Genomic DNA, 15,557 nt, shown 5'->3' on the forward strand with positions numbered 1-15,557 from the left:
TGTAAAAACGTACTTAAGTGGCCGCTAGTACCTCCACACGCGCACGAATGAAATACGGTATGCGTGTTTTAGTTAGAATCATTGAATTAAATAAACAATATTATATGTAAATAGAATGATATATATCTTAAATTGTGTGTGTGTAAGCCGTGCATCAGCAAAAAAGCCGCGTGACAGGTAAGTCCTTCAACTGGTTCTCACCTTTTTTATGGAGAGTGATGATACTATAAATTTTTATTATGAAGTAAAATGTGATTAATTTTTTTCTTCCTGTTTAAGCTCCGTAATCACCGTCAGGTATTAAGAGGATGAAATGTACGAGTGTAAGTGAAATGTAGTCTTGTGCAGTCTAACATTGACCATTCCTGAGATGTGTGATTAACTGAAACCCACCCACCAAAGAACACCGGTATCCACGATCTAGTATTCCACTCTGTATAAAAGTAACTGCCTTTACTAGGATCTTAACCTTAGAACTCTCGACTTTAACATCAGCTATTTGCGAAGACTCGTTCACCACTAGACCAACCCGGTGGGTTAATTATATTATTTATATTAATGAAAATTAACTTAAAAACACAATAAATAATAAAGATTTATTTAATATTAATAAAATATAATTTTTCTCTCAATTCTTTAAATTTCAACTTTTAAAAAAGTTGACCCAAAATTAAATTAAAACTGGCAGTTGTTAAAAAATGTTAATTTAAAAAATTTTTCTTCAGAATTATTTTTATAGTAAATCAGGAACCGTTAGAAAAGTTCTCAGTCTGACGTAGAGGTAGAAAAAATATGACCACGTGACATGTATATTTGTCAAGTATGATTCTTAATATGGCGTTCTGTGAAGTTTCAAATACATGTGTTTATCCTCTATTTTGGTAAAATAATCATAAAAAGATTAGATAAAACATATCTCATGTTTTTATATTTTTCACTATCCAGATTTTCTGTTGGCAGAAAGAAATTTTGTGGACATTAGCCCGCCCGACTGTACTAGTAGTTAACTCGTCGCAAATCAGCCGTTTAACAGTTGATTTTCGAAGTCATGATGGTCAGAGTTAAATTAATCAATCACACATCACAGAATGGTTGACCTCCTTCTTTTTCCTGTTTAGCCTCCGATAATTACCTTTCTTATAATAATTAAAGAGGATGAATTAGGATGATATAGTATGAGTGTAAATGAAGTACAGTCTTGTACCGGCTCAGTTCGACCATTCCTGAGATGTTTGGTTAATTGAAACCCAACCACCAAAGAACACCGGTATCCGCGATCTAGTATTCAAATCCGTGTAAAAATGACTGACTTTACTGGGACTTGAACGCTGGGAAGACGTGTTCACCACTAGACCAACCTGGTGGGTTCAGAATGGTCGACGTTTATAAAAACTACACATAATTTACTTCTCATACATACGAAGATCATCCTCAGTTCTTTGGGTGGGGGGGTTGCTTATTGTTCACTAGTTGAACAAATCGTAGCGTACACATTTTCTTAAAAATGCCGACATTGGCAATGTAACTTTTTCACTTAAAAACCTTAGGTTTTTAAATTAAGGTTATTAAATAATAATATTATTAATAATATTAAGGTTTTTAAATTTAGGTTATTTATACGACATTTTTAATGGAAATTTACTGCCTGAGAAAATATTTGTACAAAATTTAAAAAAATAAACATCGAAATCAATACATGTGTTGAATATATGACTCGAAATGAGAATCTACTGTTTTTCTGCACGATTGAACAAAAATGAGTGTAATGCATTTAGGGTGTATGTATGTATGTTCCACTTCATAAACTGAACGGCTGAACCGATTTAGATTATGACCCTGTGTTGGAATTCTTATGTTACCAGAAGTGTCATATGTTATATATTTATTTATGTGAATGTTTAAATAAATTTAAAAAGTTTTATTGTATATAGTTACCCACACGCTCTTTAATTATCCTATATTACAGTGTTTTTTTTTCGGCAGTCGTGTTTTTTAATGTTTATCTCTAGTTTTTTTTTTTAATCTTCTAAACATATAATACTACACTTTTGTTTTTATAATTAATTCTAGTACGATCGTAATTTTTAAAAGTAAAAAATAATTTTATTTGTACAAGAAAAAATTTAGGTTTGAATTATTACAAAAAAAAAATAGCTTTCTTTTTCTGTTTAGCCTCCAGAATCACCGTAAGATAGTACTTCAGAGGATGATAATGAATGTAAACAAAATATAATCTTGTAGTCTCAGGTTGACCGTTCCTGAGATGAGTGGTTAATTGAAATATCCAACCACCAAATATTGTAACAGCAATTAATTTATTTTTATTCGTTATACTATGTTAAAAATTCTCAATTTTATTTATAAATACTGTATTATCGATTATTTAAAATATTTGATTTGAAAGACTCTTTAAGAATTGTTTATTATTGTTATTATTATTATTACTTTTAACTTCCTTTCGCAGCATCTACTGATATTTTTTTTCAATCAGAATGGCCATTTAAACGATTTTTGAGTCTTCCTTATTTTCCGATTTATTAGTAATATTAGCTGTTTGTTTTATAAATTCACAATTTTCTTAGTAATATTGGCTAAATAAATTTATGCAAAAGGCGGTCCGTTATAATGTCTGCACAGTATAAGTTTATTTACAGGTTATATTATCTCTAATGACAGTTATATAATATCACATTTAGCGTTTTTTTTTTAAACGCCTATCATTAATTAATAAATTAATAAAATATAAAATTTTGTATATTAAAAAATGACGATATATGATATATATGACTGTACGATTAGTTAACTAACATATGTATATATTAAAAAATAAACCACAAGTAGCATTTTTACATTAATTTTATTTCCTGTTATTCCAGGACCCAAATTCAAATCCAATTTATTTATTAGTTATTTGTTTATCTATTCTAGGTAACAGAATAACTGCACAGTGACCACTCATATATAGAGAAATTTTTTTCTAGTGATTTGTTTCTTAGAGTAGGATACAGTTACGTTTAGAGTAGAAAGAAGAGGTAATTTAGATAATTTCTTCATGGCTCTTTTCTATACTGCTTGTCCCTGGTACTCCTATCCTGCTTATCTCTGATCATTATATATAAACACAGAAGTTAACCTCAAAAACATGATTCTCCACGACCATTATTTTTAGTACAATTTTGACTAAAAAATTTGTAAAATCAAATTGGACATTTTTTTAGATCTCATTGTCCAAAATAAATAACTCGCTGAAGACATAATACTTTTTTCAGAAAAATATATATTAGCACTTTATGTGATATTTAAAAATTAATTAATTTAGATGGATTTATAAATGAAATTCATTCAAGTGGAACTGGTAACAAAATTTTTATATCCACTGTTCACTTACACAGGCACACACTATCTCTCAATCGCTCTTTCTTTCTCTATAAATGAGTATTTATGTTTGCATATTCATATATATTATGTATATATTTTAACGATGCTTTCCAGTTAATAAGAAATAAAACACTTACTCATCATAAATAAGTATTTTGTTGTAGTTTGTTGCCATAACTATAATTATGAAAAAATTTTACTTTTTTTGCAGGAATTCCCTTATGAGAAATTGGAAGACCTTTGTTACATGTCATGGTAGTTGGTATATTTTAGATTTACTAACCGTATTTCATAATAACTACTATAAAGTTAAGAAATTATAAAAATCTGTTTCTGCCCTTCTGACGCGCATAGTGCGACAGTTGTTTTAATGATTATAGTCATGATTAATAATAGTGATAATTGTACTAAAACTGGTTAGAAACCAGTACTAAAACATAATTGTACATAAAGTATATACATAAAACATATGTATATAAAGTACATAAAACATATGTATATAAAGTATATACATAAAACATATTAGTACATAATTGTACTAAAACCTAGCATAGAAAGCAGATTTGACCATAATTACGAAAAAAAACCAAAATGTTCCGTAAAAATGTTTTGCGCGGTACTAAAAGTGCAATAAAGAAACAATTTTAATTTTTAGTGAAAATTTTGGCTTCCCTAGTTGAACAGCTTTACCAAATTACGTTTTTATCATCAAAATTATATTCTAGAATATAAATCTGCTAAAAACATAGTATCAAAAATAATAAAAAATTCAAAAAAGTTTTAAATCCTTAAGTCATGACCCATGGAACTTCTTCTTTTCAGTTCCGAAGTCGTCTATTAAAACTACATAAAGTCGGATTTACAATCTTGAAAATTAGTTTAAAAAAGATATTTTAAGTTCGGGTCCCATTCAGCTCCTCGTTTCTTTTGAGCGTAAAAGCTTATTTATTTTCTTCAGTAAGTTAGGCCAATTTGGTGCAATGTTACTCAAAAAGACTAATAAATAATAGTTTTCAAAAAAATAAAAATAAGGGTATCGTGATGCCCCTTGTTTGATGAGATCGAAAATTAGGTTAAAACTTGCATATACGTAGTTGTATATGTGTCATATTTCAACTTTTTGGTGAATCCTTTCACCAAAAAGTTGAAATATTTTTGAGATATAAGGCAAAAACTGTGTACAAATAATTTTGAATATTCCCACACCGAAACACAATTGATTTAAAATTTTGGAATTTCAAATAAATTAATAACTAATTCATTCATAGTATTCTGCTATTAGGACAGGTCCTGTCACGGCTGCTGCTCTCCACCTTATTCCATCCTTTGCTAACCTTTTTCTTTTCACACATTTTCCCTTTTCCATAATCTCATTCATCATTTGAAATCTCTTCCTTTCTTTCCATTCGCCAAGTCTTCTATCGCATCCACTAATAAAAAACTTCTCATACAATGTCCTAGTCAGTTCCTTTCCTATTTTCAATCACATTTAGCATTTTCCTCTCAGATTCTCCTTAATACTTCATTTGTTACATGATTTTTGCCATTTGATATTTATCATTTTGCGCCATACTCGCATCTCAAAATCCTCGATTCGTTTTCCCACTCCCCTTTCTCATCATCCACGTTTCAGCTCCATAAAAAATATTTCATTAATTTCTTCCTTAACGCTAAATTTAACATTCCACACAGCAATCTTTCCTTCGTATTAAATGCCTGCTTACTTCTTGATATTCTTGTTTAAATTCCTTCTGTGTTATCCAAAATTTAATAACATTAATCTTCCATATACAGAGATTTTTTTTAAGTCTTATATCGAGCAAGCCCAGAGATATCAAATTAATCATAATACAAGTCAACACACGTACATATATCTTCGAAGAATTTCTATTTCCATTTTTGTGTTTTTGGACTAAGGATGTCTTAAAACATCGGCATTCGCAAAAACCCTGCTAACCAAAATTTTGCAGTCACTACACTTTCCCTTCATAACAGCTATTCTGCTGCAACAATATATATATATATATATATTGGCGGAAAAGTAAATAAAAAATAAATAACATTCAAAATTTTTATGATCAATAAGCAAACCGCATTACAAAAAAACGATCTATCGATCTATGAAATTTATCGAAATATAGTTCAGCAATAATAATTCAATCGACATCCAATCGATTATCTACTCACTTTTTCACAAAAAACTGTGGAAGACAATTTTTTAATATTAAAAGGGTTCTGTATTACTCATAAGCAAAAAGCACAAAGAAATTTAAAGATAGCATAAAATATAAAAAATGAAGAAAACAAAGTAATAAAGAACGAAAGGTATATAAAACCTAACTGACCATGTTTCGCATAGTCACAAATATTTCCATCGTTTTATAACCCACTTACATGAAATAAACACGGTTTTATTAAAGGATTATTATCTTAGATTTTCCTCTAACTTATTCGATTATTTATTCTGTTCAAACCTGACAAACTTTGAATCTATTTCATGTTAGACCGTAACAGAAATATCGACATTTGAGAGAAACATAGTTAGTAACAGATATCTTTTAAAATTAGCTGGTGACAGTGTTGTATACAGTTCAATAAACACACGATTTCGAATCGGATAAATGCTTGTAACGCGTATACCAACAAATTTTTCAAATTTTATAGAGCAGCTAGTGAGTACCTAACAGTATTTAGTCGCTTATAGATGTAAAAGGCTCGGTTTAGGCTTTTACGTCGGGCTCCGACCACTGAACCGCCCGGGCCTCCCAAGGTCACGGGGTCTACCCCGCAGGGCTGCAGCTCGCTTCGCTCGCCGTTCCCGTCTAACCAGAGGGCTCCGCACCCTGGCCCCCCGCAACGTTCGTTAACCTCAAGTTGTGAGAATAATACTGATAAATAACAATTTCACTCTTCATAGAAACCTTAAAGAGAAACTAAATTACAAAACATGGAATAATACGCTATGGTAACTAAGTACACACACATTTGACGACAAAAAACTCACAACTCATTTCTGTTGCCATGGTGCAGAGATATAATAATGAAGTAAAAGGATTAATATTTTTTTCTTTAATTAACAACTTTACCCTCGAAAGGGCTAGGGCCTCAATCTGTAGCTTAAAACCTCCCCTGGGATAACACTACTATATCCTGCCAATTTGAAAGCAATCGGTCGGTTAGTTCTCGCGTGATGCAAGAACAAAACAAACAAACAAATAAATGAATAAACTTTCGGCTTTATATGCAAGATGAATGAGGTTCAAGAGGAGGAAAGCATTACTAAAGGCGCCGGGCATGCCAGTCATAGAAAAAGATCGAGAACACTTTGATTTTTGTGGAGGAAGATTATAATCATATGGTTCTGCGGTATTCGTTATCCGTTGTACTTCGGTAATTTGCCGCTGCGAACTAAGGAATCAAAATATTTTACGCGCCCTCTTATGCAAGAATATTCGATTTTTAATTTTTTTTTTTCAATTATAATTATCTACTATTTAATTCAGATTTAATACTTTTACAACAAAAAACCCGTTTAAAGTAAAATCAAACTTGTTGAAAAAAGAAATATTTATCTAACTATTTATAGAAGAAAAATTTAGTATATATTTAAATCGCATATTAAAACAACAGCATTAAACTCTTTAAAAAAAAACGAAAAATATGAATACAGTTTAAACACGCACTGCATAATAATTGATTTTAACAAAATATAGATAAAACATTTTACGGATTCCAGTTGTAGCTTACAAAGCGGAACACAAATATTTTTAGTTATTTTTCGAAAGATATAAAAATGACCCGCATAAAAAAAATCTGAAACAAAAGAAATCAAAGAATAAAAGTAAAAGATAGCTTGCTGTCCTAAAGCGTAAGGAAAAAACAGGAACTCGAAATAAGCTGAAGAACTATTATTTAAAGGCAAGTACCTGGAAGCTTTGACTTTTTTTTATAAAGAGAAAAGATGGAGAAAGTGTGAAGAACGGGTCAGTTAACACCTCACGTTGTCAGTCTGTCTCTTATACGCTTGTAAAGTAAAAACAATAATGAATTAACAGATGAAAGTCATGCCTATACACAAGGAACATACATTGTCACGCTAATCATATCCACCCGGAAAAACAAATTGTTATGCAATTCTAATTGTTGGATTTAATATATTATGATGTTACGTTTTAATTTTGCAGTTTTGTCCAATTGTTACGTAACACCTGTGAAAAAAATTAAAGTAATTAAATAATCTATACTATTATATAAAGAGGAAGAGGGTTTTTGTTTCTTTGGGATAAACAAAAAAACTACTCGATCAATCGCAACCAAATTTTTAACCATCTTTTTTTGGCATAATGAGAAGGTTTTTAGGTACATTACATCTCTACAAATCTCGTAGAATATATATATATATATATATATATATATACACACACACACACATGTATATATTTAGCAGTAGAGATTTGCCGGTTGAAGCACAAACTTTAATGAATTAAATTAATGAACTGAGAATCTCTATTACTGTGTGAGCTGGATTTGAACTGAATGATTCGAATGAATAATATTACAAAAATAATAGTATTAAATTTACGTTAAATAAAATAAAATTAAGTAAATTAAAAAATTTCTGTTTAACAATAATGGGCTTCCAGTGGAAACTGCGTGTGAGGTAAGAGTGGTGATGTGAGCACCTCGTGGGTAGGTAAACCAATCATTACCATCAACTGGTAACAAACGGGATGCCCCATAGGGCGCTGTTTTGGTAGGTGCAATGGGGTACTCTTATAATATAGCTGCAAACAATCGTCCTATTTTCAAAATTTAAACGGGGTATTTGTTAGTAGATTGAAGGCTAACTTTTGCATATATCAGGTATACTCTCGATTTAACAGATTACGGTTATTCGGAAGTGTGTGTGTGTGTGTGTATATATATATATATATATAACCTTTGTTTGCTATCGCATCACACGAGAACCAACCGACCGACCGATTACTTTCAAATTTACAGGATACATTCGTGTGATCCCAGGGAAGGCCAAACTCAAAAAAAAGTAAATTACTGAAATAAATTGAAAAAAAAACGTTCAAAAACATTTACATGTACAAAATCTAAAATTATTGAAAATAGATTGAACTACCCGTCTATTTAAAAACGTTAATTTTTTTGCAAACAATTCTTGAGCGTTAAACTACAATAAATGTTAATACTGCATAGACAAATTATATATCCATCTCTATTATCGACAGATATATACCAGTAGGTGACCCATTTACTATTCATTATTATTAAGACTATTATTACAGAAACTAATTAGTACAATTTAATACAAAGAAAAAAATCAACAAAATATACTGTATACAAAAACAAACCATTAGTAAATTCATTAGAATTATAAGATATAAATTCCTTGACCTAAAAAATTATAAAAATTCAATACAAAAATGAAGACGCTGAAAATACAAACGTATTTTTATGGAAAATTTAATTATCGATAAAATCTTTTCACTCGCACGGCTAACTTAATATGGAATCCGTTAATCTTTTCTTTTTTTCTATAAATTGGAAAGTAAGAATTCGAATTTTTTACTTACAATCTAAAAATAAATGCTAATTTCAACTGTTAAACAGTCATCTTCAGTAGATATTAAGAAACAAATATACGAAAGGGTAAATAAATAAAACGTTTATGAAATTTAGAAAAAGAGTTTTTCTAACCGTTAATATAACAAAATAAAAAGCACAATTAATTATTGTAGTTTCAGTGAATCCCAATCGAAAGCTTAAGATGTAAGTATATCTGTTGACGTCCGGCGAGGAAGAGAAATGATGGCGGAGGTGCTACAGGCCGGTTGGACCGTGATGCTGCATTGGATTCCCAGTCACTGTGGTGCCTGGGTAATGATAGGGACGATAGACTGGCGAAAGAAGGTTCCAAGAAATTGAAACCATAGGCTCCTCTCGAATTTTGTACGGTACAAAGATTATTAAATGACAACCTGAAGGTAGAGGCAAACAAAAGACATCCGACCAGCGCTAATGGCAGGCAGTGTTCGTTATTGCTACCTAGTGCGAGAATTCCCCATAATCTTCCGCGAAGTGTAACCGTAGCCTGTTTCTTCAGGATCATTTCTGGATACGATTACTTGAGTGCTCATCTATATAGAATTGGAGTGGCAGACAGCCGTGTCTGTGGGTTATACAACACGGGAAATCTTATGAATGGTGTTCATCTTAATACATGTGAAACACCGACTGAAGTCTGAAAACTACCACAAGGGCAGGAAACGTTATCATACTCTATGACAGTTAATCTTTATTGGGCTTCTCGATGTAAAATGATGTTAAATCAATAAACATAAAAAGCCTGCTGAAAAAAAAATCGGAACCTTAAAATTATCTTAAAAACATCTAAACTACTGAAATCTTCAACTCACAGATTGCTCAGCACGACCTCGTAATACACGCCTCTTTTACAGAATGTCTGAGAAGTCCCCGTTACCTTAAACATATAAAAGTTGTGTATTTAGTACATATCTTGAACATTTATACATATTTGGTACTTAAGAATTATTTATCTGATATGTGCATTCACATCCTTCTTGACATGTTAGAAGTATTTCCAGAGTTAAAAACCTCCTCCACATTACTATGTATTCTCTTTTTTTGCGTATCAACGTTGAAATATATGATTATTTCCCAGAATCATTTGTCGAATGCGGTAAAATCGGGACTTCGTGGCGATCATTGGAATTGGACCGGTCATGCTTATAAACCACGGCCGATGGAAACTGTACGTTTAGGAAATCGAGGACTCCCAAGAGCAAATTGAGGTGGACAGACTCTTCTTGTATCCAGATACGTTCCACGATTATTATCCTTTTTTGAAATCAAGACATTTTCCTAACATTTGTAATATTCATCCACATTCGCGTACTTTAAAAAAAAAAAATATGGTCCAACAAGTATCGCAATATCACTCCGGCCCGCGCGGTAGATTTCTTTTCGACTCAACACACAAAACGAGGATTCCCTTTAGCCCAGAAAACCACGTTCCTGGTTCGTGAACTGCAATAAATTGGACATTCATCAGAAAAAAGAAGAAACATTCTGATGACACCTAATTTTTAAAGTCGTGATAATATAGTATACCATGTTTTTACATGCCGTTCCATGTCTTTCATCCGTTAATTCATTCATAAAAGTTGGTTAAAATGGTTTTATAATGAAGTTTTTTTTTAACATTACACATTAGTGACTGTAAAAATTATTTCGTAGGAAACCGGTGCGTAAATTAACGGTGCGACTTTCAAAACAGTAGCAACATGTTAATTACAGGGTACGGGAAATTCTCGGATGCATTATAAAGAAATGGATAAGGTAAAGATTTACACAAGAAAAATAAATGTATAATGAACCACCAATCAAATAGGTATTTTCCCCTCGCACAAAACTGGAGGGGATAAAAACTGCTAAATATTCTAATGATGAAAAGCAATCTATACTATTATATAAAGAGGAAGAGAGGGTATTTGTTTATTCGGAATAAACTAAAAACTACTCCATCAATTGTATTCTCATCATGTTTCTTGGCATAACTAAGAAGGCTTTTAGATATATTTCATCTCGAAAAAAAATATATATACTGGAGATTTGCCGGCTGAAGCACAAACTTTAATGAATTAATGAACTGTGAGTCTACTACTGTATGAGCTGGTTTTGAACTGAATGAATCCAATCAATCGAATGAATAATATTACAAAAATAGTAGTACTAAATTTACGTTAAATAAAATAATATTAAATAGATTTAAAAACTTTTTATTTAAAAATAATAATGGGCTTTCCGTGGGGACTGCGTGCGAGGCGAGAGTGATAAGCACCTCGTAGGAGGCTAGACCAATCATCACCATCAACTACTAACAAAAGAGGTGCCTCTCAAAATCTGTTTTAGGAGGTGCGGTGAAGTGCTCTTATAATATATCTGCAAACAATCGTCCTATTTTCAAAATTCAAACGAGAATTAGTTAGTAGGTTGAAGGCTAACTTTTGCATGCATCAGATACACTCTTCATCTAACATTACGTTTATTCAGAAATGTGTGTGTGTATATATATATATATATATATATATATAAATGTGTGTATGTGTATATATATATAAATTTCCTGTTTGTTTGTTATCGCATCACGCTAAAACCAACCGATCGATCAATTTCAAATTTACAAGATACATTCGTGTTATCCCAGGGAAGGTTTTAAGTCATCGACCGAGGCCCTAACTCCCTTGAAGATTAAGATATTAAAAATATTAATTATATTTTCGTCCCCCCCAAAGAGGGTGAACTTATGAATTAGATATTCATAAAGGAAAGAATAGATTAATCCTTTACTCCATTATTATATTTCTGCCACCACGACAAAGAAATAAGTTATGAATTTTTCGTCGTGAAGGTGTGTGCACTTTAGTTACCATAGTTACTATTATTGTAACTTTTATAATTTTGTTTTTTTTGTAGGTTTTTATAATGGCTAAATACTTTAATTGTTATTTATCAGTATTATTATCATAACCACGAGGGTAACGAACACAGCTGATGTCCAGGTAGATGGGAATGGCGATCAAAGGCAAGCTCTGTTGGTGTCCAGGGCGCAGGTCCTCCTGGAAAATTGGGAATGGCGAGCTAAGCGACCTCTACGGTCAGGCCCTAGAAGAACCCGAGGAGCCCCTGACTTAGCTCCGGGATTTGCCTGGGCTGACCTGAGCCCCGAGGGTTCAGGTTCCGGCTAGACAGGCCGGCAAGAATTTAATAAATTTAAAATTTTCTAAAAGACTATTTTAGACATTGGTCCCTCATCGTTATTCAACAAAGAAGTCTCCGCCTCATTACTGTTTCATAAATATATAATTTTTGTTTATTTAGGACAGTTTTTATTTCTAATAAAACAAAGTAGTGAGCGACCTGTGTTGTTGGTTTTAGTAACAGTGTTCGTTTCAAGGCTAACTTCAATCTTTTGAGTGGAATAGTCTAAAACGACAACAATGTCGAACATTTTACTTATGTTCTATAAAAAGTGTTAGAAAAATTCTCTTAAATTCTAAAAAGTGTTAGAGTAATTCCTCGGCATTCAAGTTATATAATAAAAAGTTACTGAGAATATTTTATTCCGGAAAAAACCGACCACCAATTAATGCTTCAACAATTCTTTGCTCATTCATGCCGTAATATTTGCTTCAGTAATCTTTGTTTAACAAGTAATAATGTAATACATAATACGCTATAGGATATGAAAAGTGTAATTTTTTTAACTAATCAAGATATCTCATGACGCTATTTAATTTTCTCGGAAATAGACAGTCAGCTGTAGAAACCGCTGCTCGAGTTTTCAAGAAATTTTAAAAAGTCTTTATAAATTATCTTTTACTAATATAAATAACCTACATAACACCGTAGACAGTTACTGCAAAGCTATTTTAAGGACTACATATAAAAACTGTGTATTATAAGAAGTATTTTCCTTGAGTAAGCCTCATAAAAATATTACCAAAGATGTAAAGATAAGAAGATTTACCTTAATATTATTTTTTATACGACAAAAGGATAATTGCAGGGCAAATTATAGGTTTCAGTGCTGCCCTAATGTACCGTAAATTTCTAACAAGAGAAATTTAGAATTTAGACTGCTCTTAATTCTGTATTTAGGATTCACAATTCAGAATCTAAAACGAATTAAAATTTAAAACGTATACTAACCCAAAGTAAACCCAAAAGTAAATGGTAAACTATATATATATATATAAATATGTAATAAAACCGTACTACCAATTTAACAAAAAAAAAAAAAAACAAGTATATGTAGAAAATGATCCAAAAGTTACACAATCAAATGAAATGTGAAATCTACAATGAGAACCACCATCGTAAGGTATTACTTCAGAGGATGATATGCATGAATGAAGTGTAGTCTTGTACAGTCTCAGGTCGACCATTCCTGACATGTGTGGTTAATTGTAACCCAACCACTAAAAACACTGGTATCCACGATCTTGTATTATTCAAATGCGTGTAAAATTAAACTGCCTTTATTAAGATTTAAACCTTAGAACTCTCGACTTCCAAATCAATCGATTTGCGATGATGAGTTCACCACTAAACCAGTTCGGTGGATTATTTAAAATAATTTTTACAGGAATATAAGTATCCATTGAAGATATTTCAAATAATGAAAACTTTTCCAATATTATTACTTTAAAATCAATTTTATATGTAATATTATAAAGCTCGACGATCCTGACACAGTTTTTATTATGAATATCTACCTTAAATTACACTATCAAAACAGCTTGCCTCGACTTAGCTTCAGTTAACATGTTAATTATTTTAATATTAATTTACGGAAAATTTTAACATAAGAGAAGAGGTTTCTGCTTAAGAAACGTTGTAAATAAGTAGTATTAACAAAAATAATTAAATTCAGTTCCGCCAATATTTTACGAAATTTACAGAGAATCGTTTTGTAGGGTTCGGATTGGACCGACAAATATAATTTACATCAAAAATTGCAATAAATGAGAAAAAATTAACAAGGAGCTTCTCTGCAGAGTACTACAACGATGCTGTTCCACGACTAAACATGGATGTTAACAATTCTGAACTAGGTTTACAATGTAGAGAGGGAGGAACGGACGCCGAACACTACAGCAGTTTATAATGATAAATTTCTTAACAGAAAAATAAACGGATGATAAAGCTCGTTAAATTGACAACAGCCATTAAGCCTGTGGAAGTTAAAAGTAGGGATTTATAAAAGATAAAACTGAAAATTTGAGAAACCAAATGACTTATAAATAAATAAATTCATTTATTACATGAAGCAGTCTCAAAAAGTTCAGAGTGACATTAGCGATCTATTAATTCAAAGGGAAGAAATTTGAAGATAAATGTAATTGTAAATAAACGAAACGTTAATCTCATTCAAGGTTTTTCGTGAACAAAAGCAAGATTTTTGAACGGTCATTTCCTTTAAAAATACGTAGTATTTTATAAATTAATGTCAAAACATACAAAAAAATAGATGTTATTCATATATTATTTTTTATTTTATTTTATTTTAAGGGTTGCAGAACAAAAAAAAAACGTATTCTTTTCATGAATAACAGTGATAAAAAAATATAAAACTGATTAAAAAGTGGCATTCTTTCTATTCCACAAACAAGTATTTATTTTAATTTCTTATTAACTAGTGCATGGACTATTAATAAAGAATTTGTAAATAACTATTTCAAATAGCATATTAAAAAAAAAAGCCGGTAGTACAGTTGTATTTAATGCCATGCCAGTTATTTCTCAGCCTTGAATATCTTCAACACACATAGAACCACCAACAGATCAAGGTAAGATAAATATAGCAAATATGACTTACTAGACAAAAGTGCTGCTACAAGGACACAGTAAAGAGAATGTTTGATCACTATTTATATTGTAGTATATATATATATATATATATATATATAGATTTAGACTTGCTTTTAAATATTAAAAAAAATATATACATACACACATATTAGGATTACTAATGTGATATTATTTCCAAAAAAATATTCCTCGATCCTAAAATATTAATATATTTATTTAAGTATTTCCGTTAAGTATAAATGCAATCATTACATCTCGTAAACATCTCATATTAACATTTCTCTGCCTTTAAAAAAAATAATTAGGCCTGTAAATTATACATACTGCTGTGTTGACGCAGCTCAAAATTACCTGATATTAAAACACTGTGGCCAATATTTTCACGCCTGATTTAGAAATTTAAATTTCTGTAAAAAAAAATTGAAAGATGTTTCAAAGTGTAAAATTAAAAACTTAACAATATGTTTTCATAGAATTAAAGGTGACCTCCCGTTTAGTTACGTTACACGCACACATCTATATTTGTTTATGTGTGCGTTTATGAGTGGGGGGGGGGGAATCAAGAAAGCTAATGAGACATACTTGATATATTATTAATATTGTCTAATTTCCTTCGTAATACAATGTAGAACATAAACTACAAAATGAATTGCACTAAAAAGATAACATATATCATTTTTTAAATACAATTTTTTTTAAATCAGCGGAAAATTAAAGGGAAACAATTTTAAACTTAACTAACCCTTAATTTAATACCGACTTCAAAAAAAAAA

General features: G+C 30.8%; 1 protein-coding gene across 6 annotated transcripts in view; it reads right to left on the reverse strand.

Annotated features, from left to right (window-relative positions):
* The window catches only part of LOC142331738 (cadherin-87A-like), a 218,044-nt gene that overhangs the window by 146,179 nt on the left and 56,308 nt on the right, over nt 1–15,557 (reverse strand). For 5 of the 6 annotated variants that reach the window (XR_012758077.1, XR_012758076.1, XR_012758075.1 and 2 more), the window contains exon 2: nt 9,807–9,871. The exons of the other annotated variant lie outside the window; for it this stretch is intronic. The gene's annotated coding sequence lies outside the window, so the exon portion shown is untranslated. The remainder of the gene's footprint in view (nt 1–9,806; nt 9,872–15,557) is intronic. 6 annotated transcript variants of the gene reach the window in all.

The sequence above is a fragment of the Lycorma delicatula genome, chromosome 10 (genome assembly GCF_047948215.1).
Source record: "Lycorma delicatula isolate Av1 chromosome 10, ASM4794821v1, whole genome shotgun sequence".
NCBI classification, from domain to species: domain Eukaryota; kingdom Metazoa; phylum Arthropoda; class Insecta; order Hemiptera; family Fulgoridae; genus Lycorma; species Lycorma delicatula.